Source organism: Anastrepha ludens, chromosome 2 (assembly GCF_028408465.1).
Source record: "Anastrepha ludens isolate Willacy chromosome 2, idAnaLude1.1, whole genome shotgun sequence".
Classification (NCBI taxonomy): domain Eukaryota; kingdom Metazoa; phylum Arthropoda; class Insecta; order Diptera; family Tephritidae; genus Anastrepha; species Anastrepha ludens.
Genome location: NC_071498.1, coordinates 123,527,732 through 123,543,303, shown reverse-complemented (window position 1 = coordinate 123,543,303; position 15,572 = coordinate 123,527,732). Strand labels below are relative to the sequence as shown.

The window sequence follows — 15,572 nt, the reverse complement described above, 5'->3', positions numbered from 1 at the left end:
CGACCCTCACATTATAACAGTTACATTATTTCCTTTTTATGCTTTTTGTGTGACTTGCTTTCAAATTTCTAATTAAGTTGAGTGGGTAGCAAGCAGTGGCGTTGATAGCGACGGTCATGGCTACATCAGTGTTGCGCACAGCAACAACAAAGAATTACATTGACGCGGAAATCGAATATGAACAAGAAGAAAACATGATTTGCGAAAATAAAAGAAAAATGGTGGGCGTCCAAAGGGCTATATGGAGGGGTGATTAAACAAATTCCACTTTCAAGTATACACCGTCGTTTACGAAACGAGGCGCGCTTAGCTGTAGATGATTAATAAAAAATATACTGGTGGGTGGCAAAACATCAGCGAACGTTTGGACGAGCGGACGCGCATTGATGTTGGCTACACATCAAACACCGAGTGCAGTTGAAGCATTAGGTACGCGACCACTTATTGCACACGATGGCGACAATAACGGCACTAACGAACGAAGCCATGCTTGGCCGCGATGCATAGCTTTGTTGGTTTCGTTGTAAAGCAGCAACAACTGCTGTCTTCTCATTCCCCGCCCTGGCACGGCGCACATTTAGACTTTGTGGCCACAACAGCCCACTTGAAATGCAGCAAAAATAAATCAGCACACCCCTCCCACCCATAAGTCACAGGAAATGAAGCGTGTTTATATCTCCATAGTCCTATTATTATTTCATCAGCAATTTAGCGCCGGTATTTTTAATTTAATTTAATTTTTTCGTTGCTCACTACTACGGAGGAGCTTCGCGCCTCCCCCCGGTCGCACACCATTGCCCAATGCCACACTCGCTAGCACGGAAAATATACGATTGTTGCGTTTTAAAATGGTAAATGGCAAAAAAATGCTGTTTTGTGTACGTATTGGTGTGAGTCTTTGTGCGTTTGCGATCTCCCACACACATCAACGATAGCAAAAGGAATAAGAATGGCAATGCCAACTCGCAATATGTGCAAATCAGCAATGGCGGAGGTGCTGCGCTGAGGGGCAGCAAGGTAAACGCAGTTTCTTCCCCACCGCCCCCGCACAAACACAAACACACATACATACACCAAAACACACCCACACATACACACATACACAAAATTGCTGCCAACACATGACTGCTGCCAACTGACACAGTGAGGAGTCGGAGAAAAAACGTTGGTTGAAGAAGTTGCAAGAAAAGCTTCGCTTTTTTCACAATTAAATACTTTTTTTTACATTAGCATTTTCGCAACTTCATTTTCATTCCAAAAACGCGTTCAATGATATGCAACTTTAATATATTTACTTTTAGTTTTATTTGTAATTAACTCTTCTTTTGGCGTAGTTAATTATTCACAGATTTTTTTATTGTCTAAATTCTCAAGTTTCCATTTTTTCACACAATTTTCAGCAACACTAAATTGTGTGTGTTTGCTTGTGTATGCTCTTTACTTCTCGCTTGGTGCCCGTATGTCGCAGTAAGTGCTGAGCTGTGTACCCTTTCCAGCCAAGGGCTCGCGTTCGACTGCCACAAATAGCGCCAGCAAAGTACACTGTTATAGACGCAAAAATCGCGCAGATCCTTCGAAAGGATACTAGAAACAGCGCAGCTTCACAACAGCATATCACAAAAAGAGAGAGCGCCAATTGGCTGGCTGGCTCTATTCTACTCAACACAAATCGAACTCAGCTTTTCTCAGCTCTTCTAAGCAGAATAGTTAAGCTTTGCTCAGCGCACAAATCCACATGAAACTTGCGACGCCAAGAAAGATGCAGCGCTGAATGCAGCTCTAGCACATAACATTACTGCTATGCTTCTAATATTTCACTCTCCTCCCACCCACCCCACCTTCTGGCGGTCTCCATCACTGTGATACCTTCAACTCGCTCCACATTCATTTGGCTGCTTGTTCGCTATGTTCAAGTGAATGCACGCATACCGGGTGGTGCAGTCTTACCTTTCGGCTTTAACTGCGCTGCCAACGTCAACTTTGGCAGCAATCAATTTCCGGTACAGCGTTTCAAGCTGCCAATCCCACTGTAAGCGCAAGCAGGATAGCAATATACGTATTTAAGCATACGATGGGCCATCTCACCTTATCGAGACATATTTTCCACTACTGGCCAGGCTTTGCACTTCGCTGCATCCTTGGCTGCTGGATGCTGTTGCAGAGTACATTTGCGTACTCATCAAACTGGTGTTTGCGGAATCTGCACAGCAGCAGCTAAAACAGCATTCTGGCATTCAAAGTTTCTCGCACCCACAGCGTCTGCGCAATGCCCAAATATTTTCTCATTGGCAGGCATCTCTTTCGCATTTACTCTCGCTTCCAAATCTGCACGGTGCGTATTTGTAATTGATGGTGACAGATTAAGCGTACAACATTCAAATGGACACAGTGATTATTGGCAACACAACAACAAACCCATAGCGAAAAGTAAAATAACGCTCGCGTTAATGCCGGAGACGTTTTCGATGGCAACGACAGAGATGTTGACTGTGGCAATGATAGCCTCGGTGCAGCACAAGTCAAAGGCTACAGAGAAGCAGTAACTTAGCAGAATTACACAGAGAATCGGTAAACGACTTGACGGCTCAGAAACTTAGCGACTTACCGGCCGAAGGACTAACTAACCAACCAACTATACGGCACTACGACATCCCGAAAATCGACCAGACGTATATACATACACACATACATGTGTGTTTTACAGGCACTAACAACCATCATAAAGCTTACATTTAAATATTTACAGTAATATGTATGTATGTATGCGTGCATGTGCTCTTATTTGTTTGTGTACATTCAGATATTCAGCAACGAATTTTTATTGCGCAATGACTATGACAGAAGCAATGACAAATTGCAGGGATTGCATGTTGACGTGCAGACCGCCTGTTAGGCAGGTGGGCTGTCAACCAGTCAGCGAACAAATGACTGTAACTGTTTCTCCTATGAAGTTGCACGGTGTTGAATCTGCGGTTTATTGACGAAGGAAAGTTGAAGGTTACAGGTAAAAAGACGGCACCATTTTTCTTTGGCCCGCAGACGAATGTGTTGCTTCGTGATTAACCATTCGGAAGTGGACGGGTTCGAAACCCCGGACAGGAAATACGAAATGATAGAAAAATATGTTTCTAATAACGATCATCCCTAGGTAGGCAATGACAAATCTCCAAGTGTATTTCTGCCATGAAAAAGCTCCTCATTTTGTGTCGACTAATTACATTGGTTAAATACAAAGTACAATAAAAAATGCGCGAGGTGCTCCTATTGTGAACCATTGAGAAATGTTTTTTAAAGTATTAACGATGCATCGATTTATCGAAAGATTTTCAACTAATTCGTCACGATCTCAATAACCCCAGGAGTCGTATTAAAACATATTACTGATGGGTCATTTTTTGTTGTTTTTTGGAGAGATGAACTCATATGGCGCTAAATTTGCACATCAGCTGAAAATTGATAAGCTCTTCCTTATATTATATTTTCCGTAAAGCCATAATGTTGTGTGACAGAAGTGAAGTACAGAAACTTGTTGGTATCCTCTGCATTGACCAGATAAAAAACCAAAGGCACATCTCGTAGTGATAGAGGAAGGGAAAAGTTAGGATTCCATCCAGATTCTCACTTAATGGATGGAATTCATAAATTGGAATCTCGTTGGAAGAAGTGTATTGATGTGCAGGGAGACTATAATGAATAATGAAGTGTATTTCAAAACATAAAACTGTATTTTGCTTATCAAACCGCAAATTTTATTAAATAGCCGTACGAACGAATGCGACACATGCCTCAAAGGTGATCTGAGAAGATATGATATTATATTTACATGAGGAAAGGAAATTATAAACATAGAGTCTCCGCATCGTTATTCATGGCGTTCCAGAGTTCTTCGATATTCCGCTTGTAGACATTTACAATCTCAAAAACTTAGTAGCTAAGAATGCTTTCAGACTTAGCGCTTCTAAGAGGTTTTGGATAATGGCCAAATACCATGTTACCATATAAGACAGAGTCGTGGATATCAGATCTCGAAGATAGACTCAGATTCTCGTATATTCACTTCTCTTACAAAAGAGTCTGAGGATCTGACATCAATTGAAGCGAAAACGAGATTTTAAACTTCATAAACGGTAATAAAATTGATGACGGAACAGGATCTTCCATAACAGTAACTGTGGTGGAAAGAAGCTTACAGAATTGCAGATTATTTTAGTGTTTTTTCTTAGCGATTTTCACATTGTGGTTGCCTCTGGTTTTGAGAGAAAGCTGGGGTTTTGCAGGCGTGAATGTGAATGCGTTAAGTTTTCCTGTCAATCCTGTAATTTTCACATATACATAGATATGTTTAATCACATCATAGTCTTTTGTCACGGCGGACAGGAAGCGATGACAGACTGCCGACAAAAACTAAAAGCAGCGATGTAAAGCGTTTTTCAATAGGTGCGCTTCAACTATTTTCCGATAGGGAGGGCGAACGACGCAATATTTTTTATTTTTCGCTTGTCATTTGTAAATTTCATTAGTATACATTTCATCATGGAACGCTACACACTTGAGCAACGATTGGAAATTGTGCAAATTTTTTATGAAAATAATCGTTCTGTTGCTGCTACTTTAAGAGCATTACGGCCATTTTACGGTCCATTTAACAAGCCGTCAGGTTTTGGGGTTATGTGAAGTCATTGGTCTACAGTAACAAGCCGGCGACGATTTGTGAGCTCAGAGCCAATATTGAACGCGAAATTGCTGGAATTTCGGTCGATTTATGCAAAAGAGTGGTCGAAAATTGGGTTCAACGATTGGACTTCGTAAAACGTGCACACGGTGGTCATGCAAAAGAAATCGAATTTCATACTTAAATGTATATGTTCAAACTCGATAATAAAAAAAAAATTAGTTAAAAAAGTCAAACCGTTTGTGTTTTATTAAAAAAAAAAAGTTGAAGCGCTCTTACTGAAAAACGCTTTATTTGCTGAAGAATATAGTTTAAAATCCCAGCTGGTCCTGTGTTTATGCTAAATAGAAAAGGCGGGTTTCTCTGCCCTGTACCGAAGAAAAAAGTGATATGGAGAGGAAAATCGCAACCCAATTCTTATCATTTTACCATTACGATTGGAAACTTTTCCTGATAGTTATAAAAATTATCCTCCTCCAAATATGGTAATTTTTGCTTTGTATAATTGGCGGCGGCCGTAGCCGAATGGGTTGGTGCGTGACTACCATTCGGAATTCACAGAGAGAACGTTGGTTCGAATCTCGGTGAAACACCAAAATTAAGAAAAACATTTTTGTAATAGCGGTCACCCCTCGGCAGGCAATGGCAAATCCGAGTGTATTTCTGCCATGAAAAAGCTCCTCATAAAAATATCTGCCGTTCGGAGTCGGCTTGAAACTGTAGGTCCCTCCATTTTGTGGAACAACATCAAGACGCACGCCACAAATAAGAGGAGGAGCTCGGCCATACACCCAAAAAGGGTGTACCACCAATTATATATACAGTAGCTTCTGTTTTTATGCGGCTTTTTTTTATGCGGTTTTGAAATAGTGCGGTTTTTTTTTTAAATTACAAAATGCATGTCGACCTATCGGGAATTGTACATGTAAACAAGATTCTAAACCAGCTAAGCAAAAACTCATCACAGATTACATCAGAAATGCTAACCCTACAAGTATGGAACCGCCTGCATAACTATCTAGATCAGACGTGTACATTTCCTCAAGTGACGAAAGTGATTTTAGGCCAAATCCTAAACGAATGCGCAACATGTGGGTATTGTCTGATTCTATTTCTGACGTAAATTTATTTTTCGATTCTGACGTTTCTTAAATAAAGATATACATAATTTTCAAAAATACAATATTTTGTTTATGCGATTTTATTTATTTATTTCAGATTCATGCGGTCTATGGAACGTATCTATAGTTATAATATGGGACTAGTGCCCTTTTTTATGCGATTTTATTACATTATTTCAGATTTATGCGGTTCTTAGCACGTATCTATAGTTTTACTATAGAACTAGTAGCTTATTTTATGCTGTTTCTTGCGGAACGTATCTACCGCATAAAAACAGAATCTACTGTATATATATATAATATGCGCTGGCAATTATTGCATTGCTGTACAAAACCTGCCAACAGACACACTGTTATGAAGCATCGAGGCAGCGCCTGCGAGTTGCTATTGAACACTACACGATCGTTTTTATCACCATTAGTGAGCAAAAGTCGTTTCCTCTTTGCGGATAGCTTTTTCATATCCAAATATGGCTTCTTTTCAAAAATTCGACAAAAAACAGCAAAAACCTATTTTTTCGGGATTTTTTTTAGTTTATTCGAAAAAGCAAATATCCTATAACAAAATTTCATTGCATTATCATTGCAGGCGCATTTTCCTGGAACATTTTCACTGGATAACATTCGCTTTTAATGGATCACTTTTGCCCCGCTTCCTAAATATGATATTCGGAAAAAAAAATATTTGCCAGAAAATTTCAGTGTAGCCCACACTAAGACGCAAAATCAATCAATAGACACGTTTACTCGTACTTGGCATAGATACCCGCCTACTATTTTTTGCGAGCAAATAGAGCGAGTCTTTGGTTGGTTAGAGTGGTGATTCATCCAGAATCCAACTAGCGCTTCCGCACTATTTTGTTAGAGCGAGTCTAAGTTCTCTTTGAAAAAAAATCTTAAAAGCCGACCTCAGACTGGGAGACCACGCAAAATTGACCGCCAGTGATAAGGAAAATAATAAGGAAAATAAAAAAGAATTCAAAAATTACATCAACGCAAATGGTAGCAGAAGTTCGTGAAGAGATAAAGAGAGATTGATGGCAGGGCCTTGAAACATGCCGGGTGTAGCACATCAATAAAAATAAGAGGCAGGAGTTCGCAAAGGAATACAAAAATAAGCCACTTGATTTCTGGAGCAACGCTATTTTTAGCCACGAAAGTAAATTCAACATTTTTCAATCGAATGGTAGGATTCGAGTCTGGAGAAAACCCAATACTGAATTCGAAAAAGGCAGTACGCACAGTGAAATATGGTGGTGGGGGTGTATGTCAGTCATATTGTATTTATTGGTGGTAATATGGATAAATCTCTTTACCACCATACTGCCCACGATGTGCGTATATGGACCATTCATCATGTGCCTCACATTCTCCCAACACCACCACAGTTTCCAGACTTGAATTCCATCAAACATTTGTGGGATGAATTCGGTAGGTGCGCTAAAATTAACATAACAAACAAAACCCAGGAGTGGCGAAATTTGGACCCAAATGTATATTAACTAAAAAATTAGTTAACTCTATGCCAAATAGATTTAATGCAGTCATCAAGCAAAATGGAATGCCTACCAAATATTAAAATTTCTTTGAACTTAATATTTTATTTGTGAAATTGAAATGTGTGAATAATTTTGTCCGTGTGTGGATGTCTACATATATTGCAACTTGTCTTGGGCGCATGACGTAACTAACGCGCAGGGATGTGTGCATAAATCCTCTTTTAATTTGAGGTTGTGGAAATGCAATGCTCTCTGATGTTCTGCAGAGAAATGTTCACATAGATTCGACGGTTGACTTGCGGTCTTCATGCGCCAGGCAATGTTGATGATTTCTTAAAGTTCATACTCAAGTTTTCATATCCGCTTTCGACAGCGTGCAAATCCTTTGCAGAATATTTTGCTCGAGCACCAGACATTTCGTCATTGGTATTTTATTAGCATATTATTGTAATATCATCGTTAGAGGACTCTAGTACATATGGAATGGATAAACCTCTAGTCTTTAGAAAGTAGAAGAACAAAAATTGCTCTCTCGCTTATTTTCAATGGTATTAAAGGTAACGTTCATTGTCCATTTCTGCTTCAAAGTATTAATTAGTTGTCTCCCATCTCCCACAATTTTTTGTAATGACATAGCGCAGCGAATAAAGATCCAACGACTTCGTCAGCTTAATCATGTCGTCCGAATGGATACAAGCGCTCCGTTTCTGAATGAATTCGATGCAGTACCAACTGGTGGTAGTAGAGGAAGAGGAAGGCCTCCTCTGCGTTGGAAAGATCAAGTGGAGAAGGACGTGACTTCACTTGATGTTTATAACTGAGGCCGGTTAGAACGAGAAACGACTGGCGGGCTTTGTTGAAGTCGGCCAAAATTGCTTAAGCGGTTATCGCTTAATCAAAAAGAAAAATGCTCTTATTGAACGTGCTCTTCGTGATTTCAATGAGAACTCTAATTCTTATTTCCCAAAATTCTCAGTTTCAAAGTAAACATTTTCTGTACTATTGAACTCTGTATTTTAGTTTAGTTAGATGAAAGTTAATAATTGTATTTAGGTATATATTTTCATTACTCTTTAGTTTTAGTAGTCGGTCTAAAATCATGTTTTCTTGACTTCTTAAAATGAATAAATAAATAAAAAATAAATAATACAAATTTTCTTTCTTAAATAAAGAGTGCAAAGCCAATCAGTGCAAGGCATTCGTTATTCTCTGTTGAATTTAAAAGGCAAATTTTATTTGTTTGCTTATTCTAAGTTACCTTCAAAAATTATCATGAAATTCCATTATTTATTTATTTATATTATACTTGGCCAGTACATCCCCAAATGGATGACATTTTTATGCCGCCTTCGAACGACAGATGATTTTTTATGAGGAGCTTTTTCAGGGCAGAAATACACTCAGAGGTTTTGTCATTGCCTGCAGACATTTTCCATAATTTTAGTAATTCATGCGCGGAATGGGTTTTAAACACGGGCCGGCCGGTTGAGCTGACCGCTTTCGAATTCGCTGAGGAGAAAAAACACCGAGCCAATTCAGCACAGCTGACCAACCGAAAGACTGAAGCATCCGTACTTGGCAGGAGGAGTGGAAGAACTCTAGGAAAGGACGATGGACGTATCGATTGATTCCGAATATCTTCAAATGACTGAATCTAAAAAATAGACTTCTAACTGACCCAAGTACTTAGATGCGTGGATGCTTTGAATCTTATCTGCATTGATTTAAGCATGAGGACGACCCGTTCTCCACTTTTAGTGACAATTTGAAGATGCAGAGCCCTATTTTTGAGTTCGAAAGGGAAGAATTGTGAATTAAGGTTGTGAAGCCAATAATTGTGAGTAACCTAGTAGATAATATGCTTGACTCAGAAGAACATTGGTCCGCTGTCAGTAATATGGCAAGAATAGGAATTACTAAACTGCATAGCGCTAAATAATAACGCAGATCTTCATGAAGAGGCCATAGGAAGCTCCTTCTCGCGTGACGTAATACTTAACGCTTGTCTCGCGGGAGGGAAACGGGGCTGGGGTGGGTTTTTAGCGGGTGAATCGAAAGGCAAATCTCACACTTTTCGGCTTTCAATGCCATTTGCCACCTCCAAAAACAAAAACAAAAAAGCGCCTTAACGAATGGTAGTCACGCACAAATACATGCGGCGGCCGCCGTAACGAAAATCCATTATAATCACAATTTATTGGCACTGATCAAAGTACCGATTCTCTCGGTAGTTTTTCGCAAGGCAGGTTGAGCATTAGAAAATTCTTTGAGATATTTTATGTACATTTTTTACTTACAAACAAAGCTAAACTTTTGGCTTAATTTTGAAACACATTTCTCAGTAAAGTTTTTACAATTTTATGCCCAACTTCGCTACACTGTTTCCTGCTTCAACGTCTACTCCGGCTAAGGCACATCACTTTGAACTCACAGCATGCATTTTATCTTTGTTTATAAGTGCAGCTGCTGAATAGAAAGGGCTTCGGCAACTGCACAATTGCAGACGCGCATTTATACACCCCAATGTGGTAGTGGTAATAGTAATGTTGGTGTTGTGGCAAGCACTATGCGTATGACTGATAGATAAACTCTTGGCTGACAAGCTGACGGACTGGTTGACAAGCCAAGATATGTGTGCATATAAGGAGCACATACACAAATCTACATACACATAAAAGTATATAAGTAGTGTAAGCATTCTGGCGGTTAAGTCTGCATATGTGTAAGGGTGCAGATACATTTATATGAGTATGTTTTAGAGCAATACAAATTAAACGGACACAGGAGGAATTTTGCACACTCATACATTTGTATATTCGTATATGCTTTCGCAACTGATTGGGGCGTAAAAATGAGTTTCTAACTCATGCCTTGCCTCCCGAGCGTCTTACGAGCATTGCAGCCAATTCGCAATCATTTCGGATATATGCATAAAGAAAAGGTGTATACAACCGCTTTCACAAAATACGGGATATCCTTTGCGGTTGACAAAAGGATGTGCAGCTCCTACTAACGCCTGCTTGAGCATACACGGCGTATGATTCACATTCATTGCCAAAAGACGTCGGCATACATCGACTTCTATGCATACACACACATAAGTGCATACATACATATTAGGCCGGGTCGATTTGTGGGGAGGCAAAAAAATCTCCCAATGCTCTGTGAAAATCATATTCTAGGGATCAAAATAAGAAACTTTGCCGAAGGAACCATACCTCTAAAACTAATTCTGATGTCCCCCAATTTGGGTCGAACTTTGTAGTTTCTTTTCTCATGTAAAGGCCAAAAATGGTGATATTTTGAAATGATTGTATGGGGAACCCCCAGGGGAGTTCCAGGGGGTGTGCCACTGGCATGGGTGGATCGGCCGTCCAAAGTTACTGGGGGCCGATCATACATTTGAACTCGATTGGAGCACTCTAAATGGGTCAAAGTGGGATTTTTCGTTCGACCCAAATTGTGGGACATCAGAATTCGTTTTAGAGGTATGGTTCCTTCGGCAAAGTTTCTTATTTTGGTCCCTAGAATACGATTTTCACAGAGCAATGAGCGATTTTTAAATCGACCCGCCCTAATACATATGCATATGTATATGAGTGTGTATAAATGCACTAGTAAAAAAAAATAATGAAAACGAATGAAGTCACAAATCGAAATAAAATTAAATGAAAACGAGCCACCGCAACCGCAACCTAATTACGGGTAGTAAAACATGTTTGTGTGCATTGCCTACAAAGAATATCCGAGTAGCTGCTGACTTACAGTAAAAGCAAAGAAAGCGCACCACACCAAGCGCGCGCTGACGAAACAGACAAATAGTAGTTGGGGCCGCCGACAGGCACTCGCTACGCTTGTAATATTGTTGAACACATTCACGTACGACACGGCTTAGTTGCTGTTCAGGCCACATGACTTGCATACCGTACAAATGTGCCTACATACATACAAACATATAAACGTCTTACATATGGCATATATTGCATAGTTCATAAGGAGGGAAACCAAAAACAAAAAATAAAAAACAGTTGCTTGTTTAAGTGTATGACCATGCGCAAAAATCCGGCCGGATAAAAAAAAATAAAACAAAAACCAAAAAAAAAAACACTCATATACAAAAAAACGAATGCGAGCGGATCGAAAACATTAAGTAAACATAACCTACCGACATACATAAATACTATGGATTAAATGAACCAACTACTCAATGTAGGTCCTGCTGGCAAAGTAAGCCTGCATCAATGAAAGCACGACATTTGTGCATATCTACACACCTACATACATTCATACATACACTTTCGTCAGGCAACTCCCAGTCGCTGCAGCCAACAGTCGAAAGCTAACAGTCGTAGCAGTAGCAGCAGCGACCGAGATAGTCAGCACAAGTTTTGTCGCGACATACTCATACAGACACACATATAAACGTGCATATATATGCATGTATGTATGTGTGTTTGAAAATATACAAAAATGCTCCACTTTAAATGTTAACACAGAAACGGGCACGTGATTACAGGAGTTGCCCAGTAACAACAACAGCAACCGCAACAATAACAACATTCAAGCAAATTGCTTTGGCTACTTCGCTGCTTCGACGGAGTGCTGCTGCGTCATTTTGCCAGTTCGCTAGTCACTCGCTAACTGGTGTATGATGCGGCAAAAGCCAAGTTGAATTCAAGAAGCGTTAGTGGGACACGCCGTGCGCGCGCCATTGTTGGCCATTACCGATGCTGACGATAAAATCATTGCGTCGAACGGACTTTGCGAGCAAGAAAACTTTTACTAGTTTAATATATAAAAAAGTTTATTTTTGCAAAACATTTAAATTAATATTTTATATTTTCATATTTCAGCTCGGACGAGTAGTTACAGTAAAATGCATATGTGCACAAATGACTGAGAGTCTTGTGCATACATATGCACACACACACACACATATGAGAGTGCACTCGCAGGAATGAATTGATATAGAAGCAATGAAAAAGCTACATTACGCGCGCATTGTTCACAACTTTCATTATTCAGTGTGCTGTGATTCTAGCTTTAGCTGCAAGGCGCTATGCTACCGAACTGTAAAAAGTGTATAAATATGTATGCATATGTGTGTGTAGATACATATATACGTATGCAAAAGCCATGAAATAAATATTAATATTGCGAAATTTGGATTCGCTAAATTTTATGAGGGTCGTTTGAAAAGTACGTAATAGAATGAAAACTAAGTAATTGTTTGTGGTAAACCTTTTTTTTTATTTTTCGACATAGTCTGCTTTTAGGCGTATATACTTTTTAAATGCTATTCTAGTTTATTGAGCCTTTCCGCGCCACAAAATTTCTCCAAGTCTGAAACAATCCACTCATTTCTGCAATCACCTCCTCGTTTGTATAAAATCTTTTTTCAACCAGCCATTTCTTTAAATTGGGGAAGAAAAGTAGTTCGAGGCAGCCAAGTCTGGAGTATAAAAGAAATGTGAAAAGTGTTCAAACCCTATTTTTATTCATTTTGCGACCACAACTGCTGAGACGTGAGCTGGTGCGTTATCGTAGTGGAAAATGAAAATCACTCGACTTCCTCGATTCAAACGAATGCCAAACACAAAGAAATATACCGATCTGACTGAAACTTGATGCGTGTGCTTCCAAGAGATGCTATTAAGCGCGATGTTGAACCCGTCTCTGGTCTCTGGAGACCGGCGTTGAAATTTGCTCGTGTGTCAGTCCCTGACCAAAGGGTCCCAGACCCGACCACTGGGGACCGTCGTTACCTTTTTTGGGGGCCCAACAGTATTAAAGTTAAAAGATAAATGTAACCTGAAGGAGTGCAGCAAAAAAAATTCTTTTAATGAGCTGTACTGAAGCATTCTAAGCAAAAGTGTGGCTGGAAAAGTGTGACATGTAACAAAATGCAACTACTTTTTTTATTAAATGTATGGCTTTCTTAAACCCTAGTCTTGAATTTTCATCATAACAACCCGAATACTCGTAGTATTTCCGAACTTTATAGACTGTTCCTTGCTGTTTCTGTAATTTATGAAAAATTTTCCTTCCCAAAGTGAAATTTGTTCATCAACTCACTGTGTCAGTCCATTTACCAACTGTCTCCGAAATTCCGTAACTGATATTTTTTACGGTTACTTCTTGAAAGAGAAACAGGGAATCGATCGCTGATACTTTTACATTATCGCATACTTAGAGAGCAACCGCTTTCTGTCTGCCGATAGAAAAGGTCAGAAAGATCGGCGAAGCGCCCAACGTTTCAACTAAACACAAACTCGATACGCGCCACTAATGCCGTCTCTCTGATTTTGCACGAACTCTTCAAACGAGCCTCGTATATTATTCAGCTGCAAATGCTCACATTTTATGCAAAAAAAACAGAAAACATTTTTTTTTTGCGATGACATTCCTGCTGCATTTAAACATATTTTTTAAACGTTAAAAAAGCCATTCAATTTTAGAGCAGACAATTTGTGATTTTTGTGCACTTAGCTGCTGATGTTGTTGGTCGAAATCAATTAAATAGGAATTATATGGCACAGGATTTACACAGCCAACAAGAGCTTCAAATTTATTCAGAATTTTTGCATTTGGTGGGATTGCATTTTGACAACTGTCACAGCTCGCGGTCTTCGCTTTTGACATATTTTTTAGTAACCAATTTATATTTTATAAAAATCAATTCGTTGCTTTTGCTTTGGGCATTGGAAAACCCATGGCAATAAGTTGAGAGTCATTTACTACATTCCTCTGGCATCACGGAAATTCTTTCTTTTCATGAAAGCCCAGCTGGGGGCTACCGAACGGGTCACAGGTTGCGGTCGACACTTTGCGCCCCCGGCCGACGCGCTAGCAAATAATAATCATTTACATTTTTTTGTATTCCTTGATAAATTAACATCATTCTGAATTGAAAATAAAAAACTATTTAAGAAAAACATTATAATTCATACTACATCGCTTCTAGTCGGAGGCGGTGGAAGGACTCTTGTGGGAGATTGTGCACATCCAAGTTTGACGAGTACATCGCTCTGCGTCGACTTCCTTGTGGATTCCATTCAAAAGCCATTTTGGCAACAATATCGTCTTCTCTACAGAGAGTACGTCCAAACCAATTCCATTTTCATGTTTTTATTTCGAAATTAATTGATCAGTTTCTAGTAAACAGAAGAAGATCCATTTTGGAGATTCTCCGCGGCCAAAAGATACGGCATGTAATTCTGAGGCATTTTTTGATAAACGCTTGAAGACATCGACTTATGTGGCCAGACAAAAGCCAGGTCTCAGAGCACTATAGGAATACCGGTTTTACGATGGTATTGAAAATTTTAAGCTTTGTTTTTAGTGACAGGGTGCGAGATCGCCACAGTCTGCTTAGTTTATGAAACGCAGTTCGTGTTTTACAAAGTAGACTTTGGCGAACTAGCAATAATAATAATGCAGTCCTTTCCTGTTACTGTTTGGTGCGCATTATGGTCTGCTAGTGTCATTGGACCAGTTTTCTTTGGAAATACAGCTGAAAGCGCGCTGGCTGTTTGGCGTATTGCGATGCCGAGATATGTTAGCAATATTTTTTGACCTGCCTTTTGTTGGTGTTATCGGAAACCAAATTTAACTGACGTGATCATGCGTAGCAATACGCTCGCACCGAATAGACTCTGTGGTGGAGGCTCTGACTTTCAAAACTTAAGTCGTTTAAGAACATTTAACCAGGCTAGAATAAACTGAGCAGCAATAAGCCAGGCTAGCAACGATTCTCCAAACCATTCACAGTTGCCACCCTTTAGATAGATGAATCCATATTAGATGAATCCCCATTTGAGTATTTCAAAGTAGGCGTCGACCGGTTTGGCAACATGTCGTCAAACGTTGTATTATTGTAAAATAGCTGTGCAATAATTTATTTGGAATCCAGAATATCTTCATAGCTGTCATGCTAAAGTATAATTATTTAAATCTCTAAGCAAATATGTCTGCACTTTTCAACAGGTTTATGAAATAATTTATTGAAATATTACTAGCTTTCATCTTAACATTGTTGTGGATCATCTAACAGCTAAAGTTCAAGACAAACCACCATGGAATATCCTTTACGCGGACGATATGGTCTAAAGAGGACCTCGGTTGCCTGGAGAGAAAACTGAACATTTAGAATGATAAATTGGTAACCCACGAAATGCGCATACATATGAAAAAAACCGAACACCTGCACCTACCATTTGGCGAAGAGGAAATATACCAACGAGAGGACCCCTCCATTATTGGGCAGCCAATAACAGTAAC

General features: G+C 39.4%; 1 protein-coding gene across 5 annotated transcripts in view; it reads right to left on the bottom strand.

Moving 5' to 3' along the window:
- Positions 1-15,572, bottom strand: part of LOC128855258 (peripheral plasma membrane protein CASK) — a 118,797-nt gene that overhangs the window by 91,830 nt on the left and 11,395 nt on the right. For 2 of the 5 annotated variants that reach the window (XM_054089992.1, XM_054089991.1), the window contains exon 1: positions 1,296-1,529. The exons of 1 other annotated variant lie outside the window; for it this stretch is intronic. The gene's annotated coding sequence lies outside the window, so the exon portion shown is untranslated. Of the gene's footprint in view, positions 1-1,295; positions 1,531-15,572 lie in introns of those variants that run through there. 2 more of the 5 variants (XM_054089990.1, XM_054089993.1) reach the window with 2 other exon arrangements.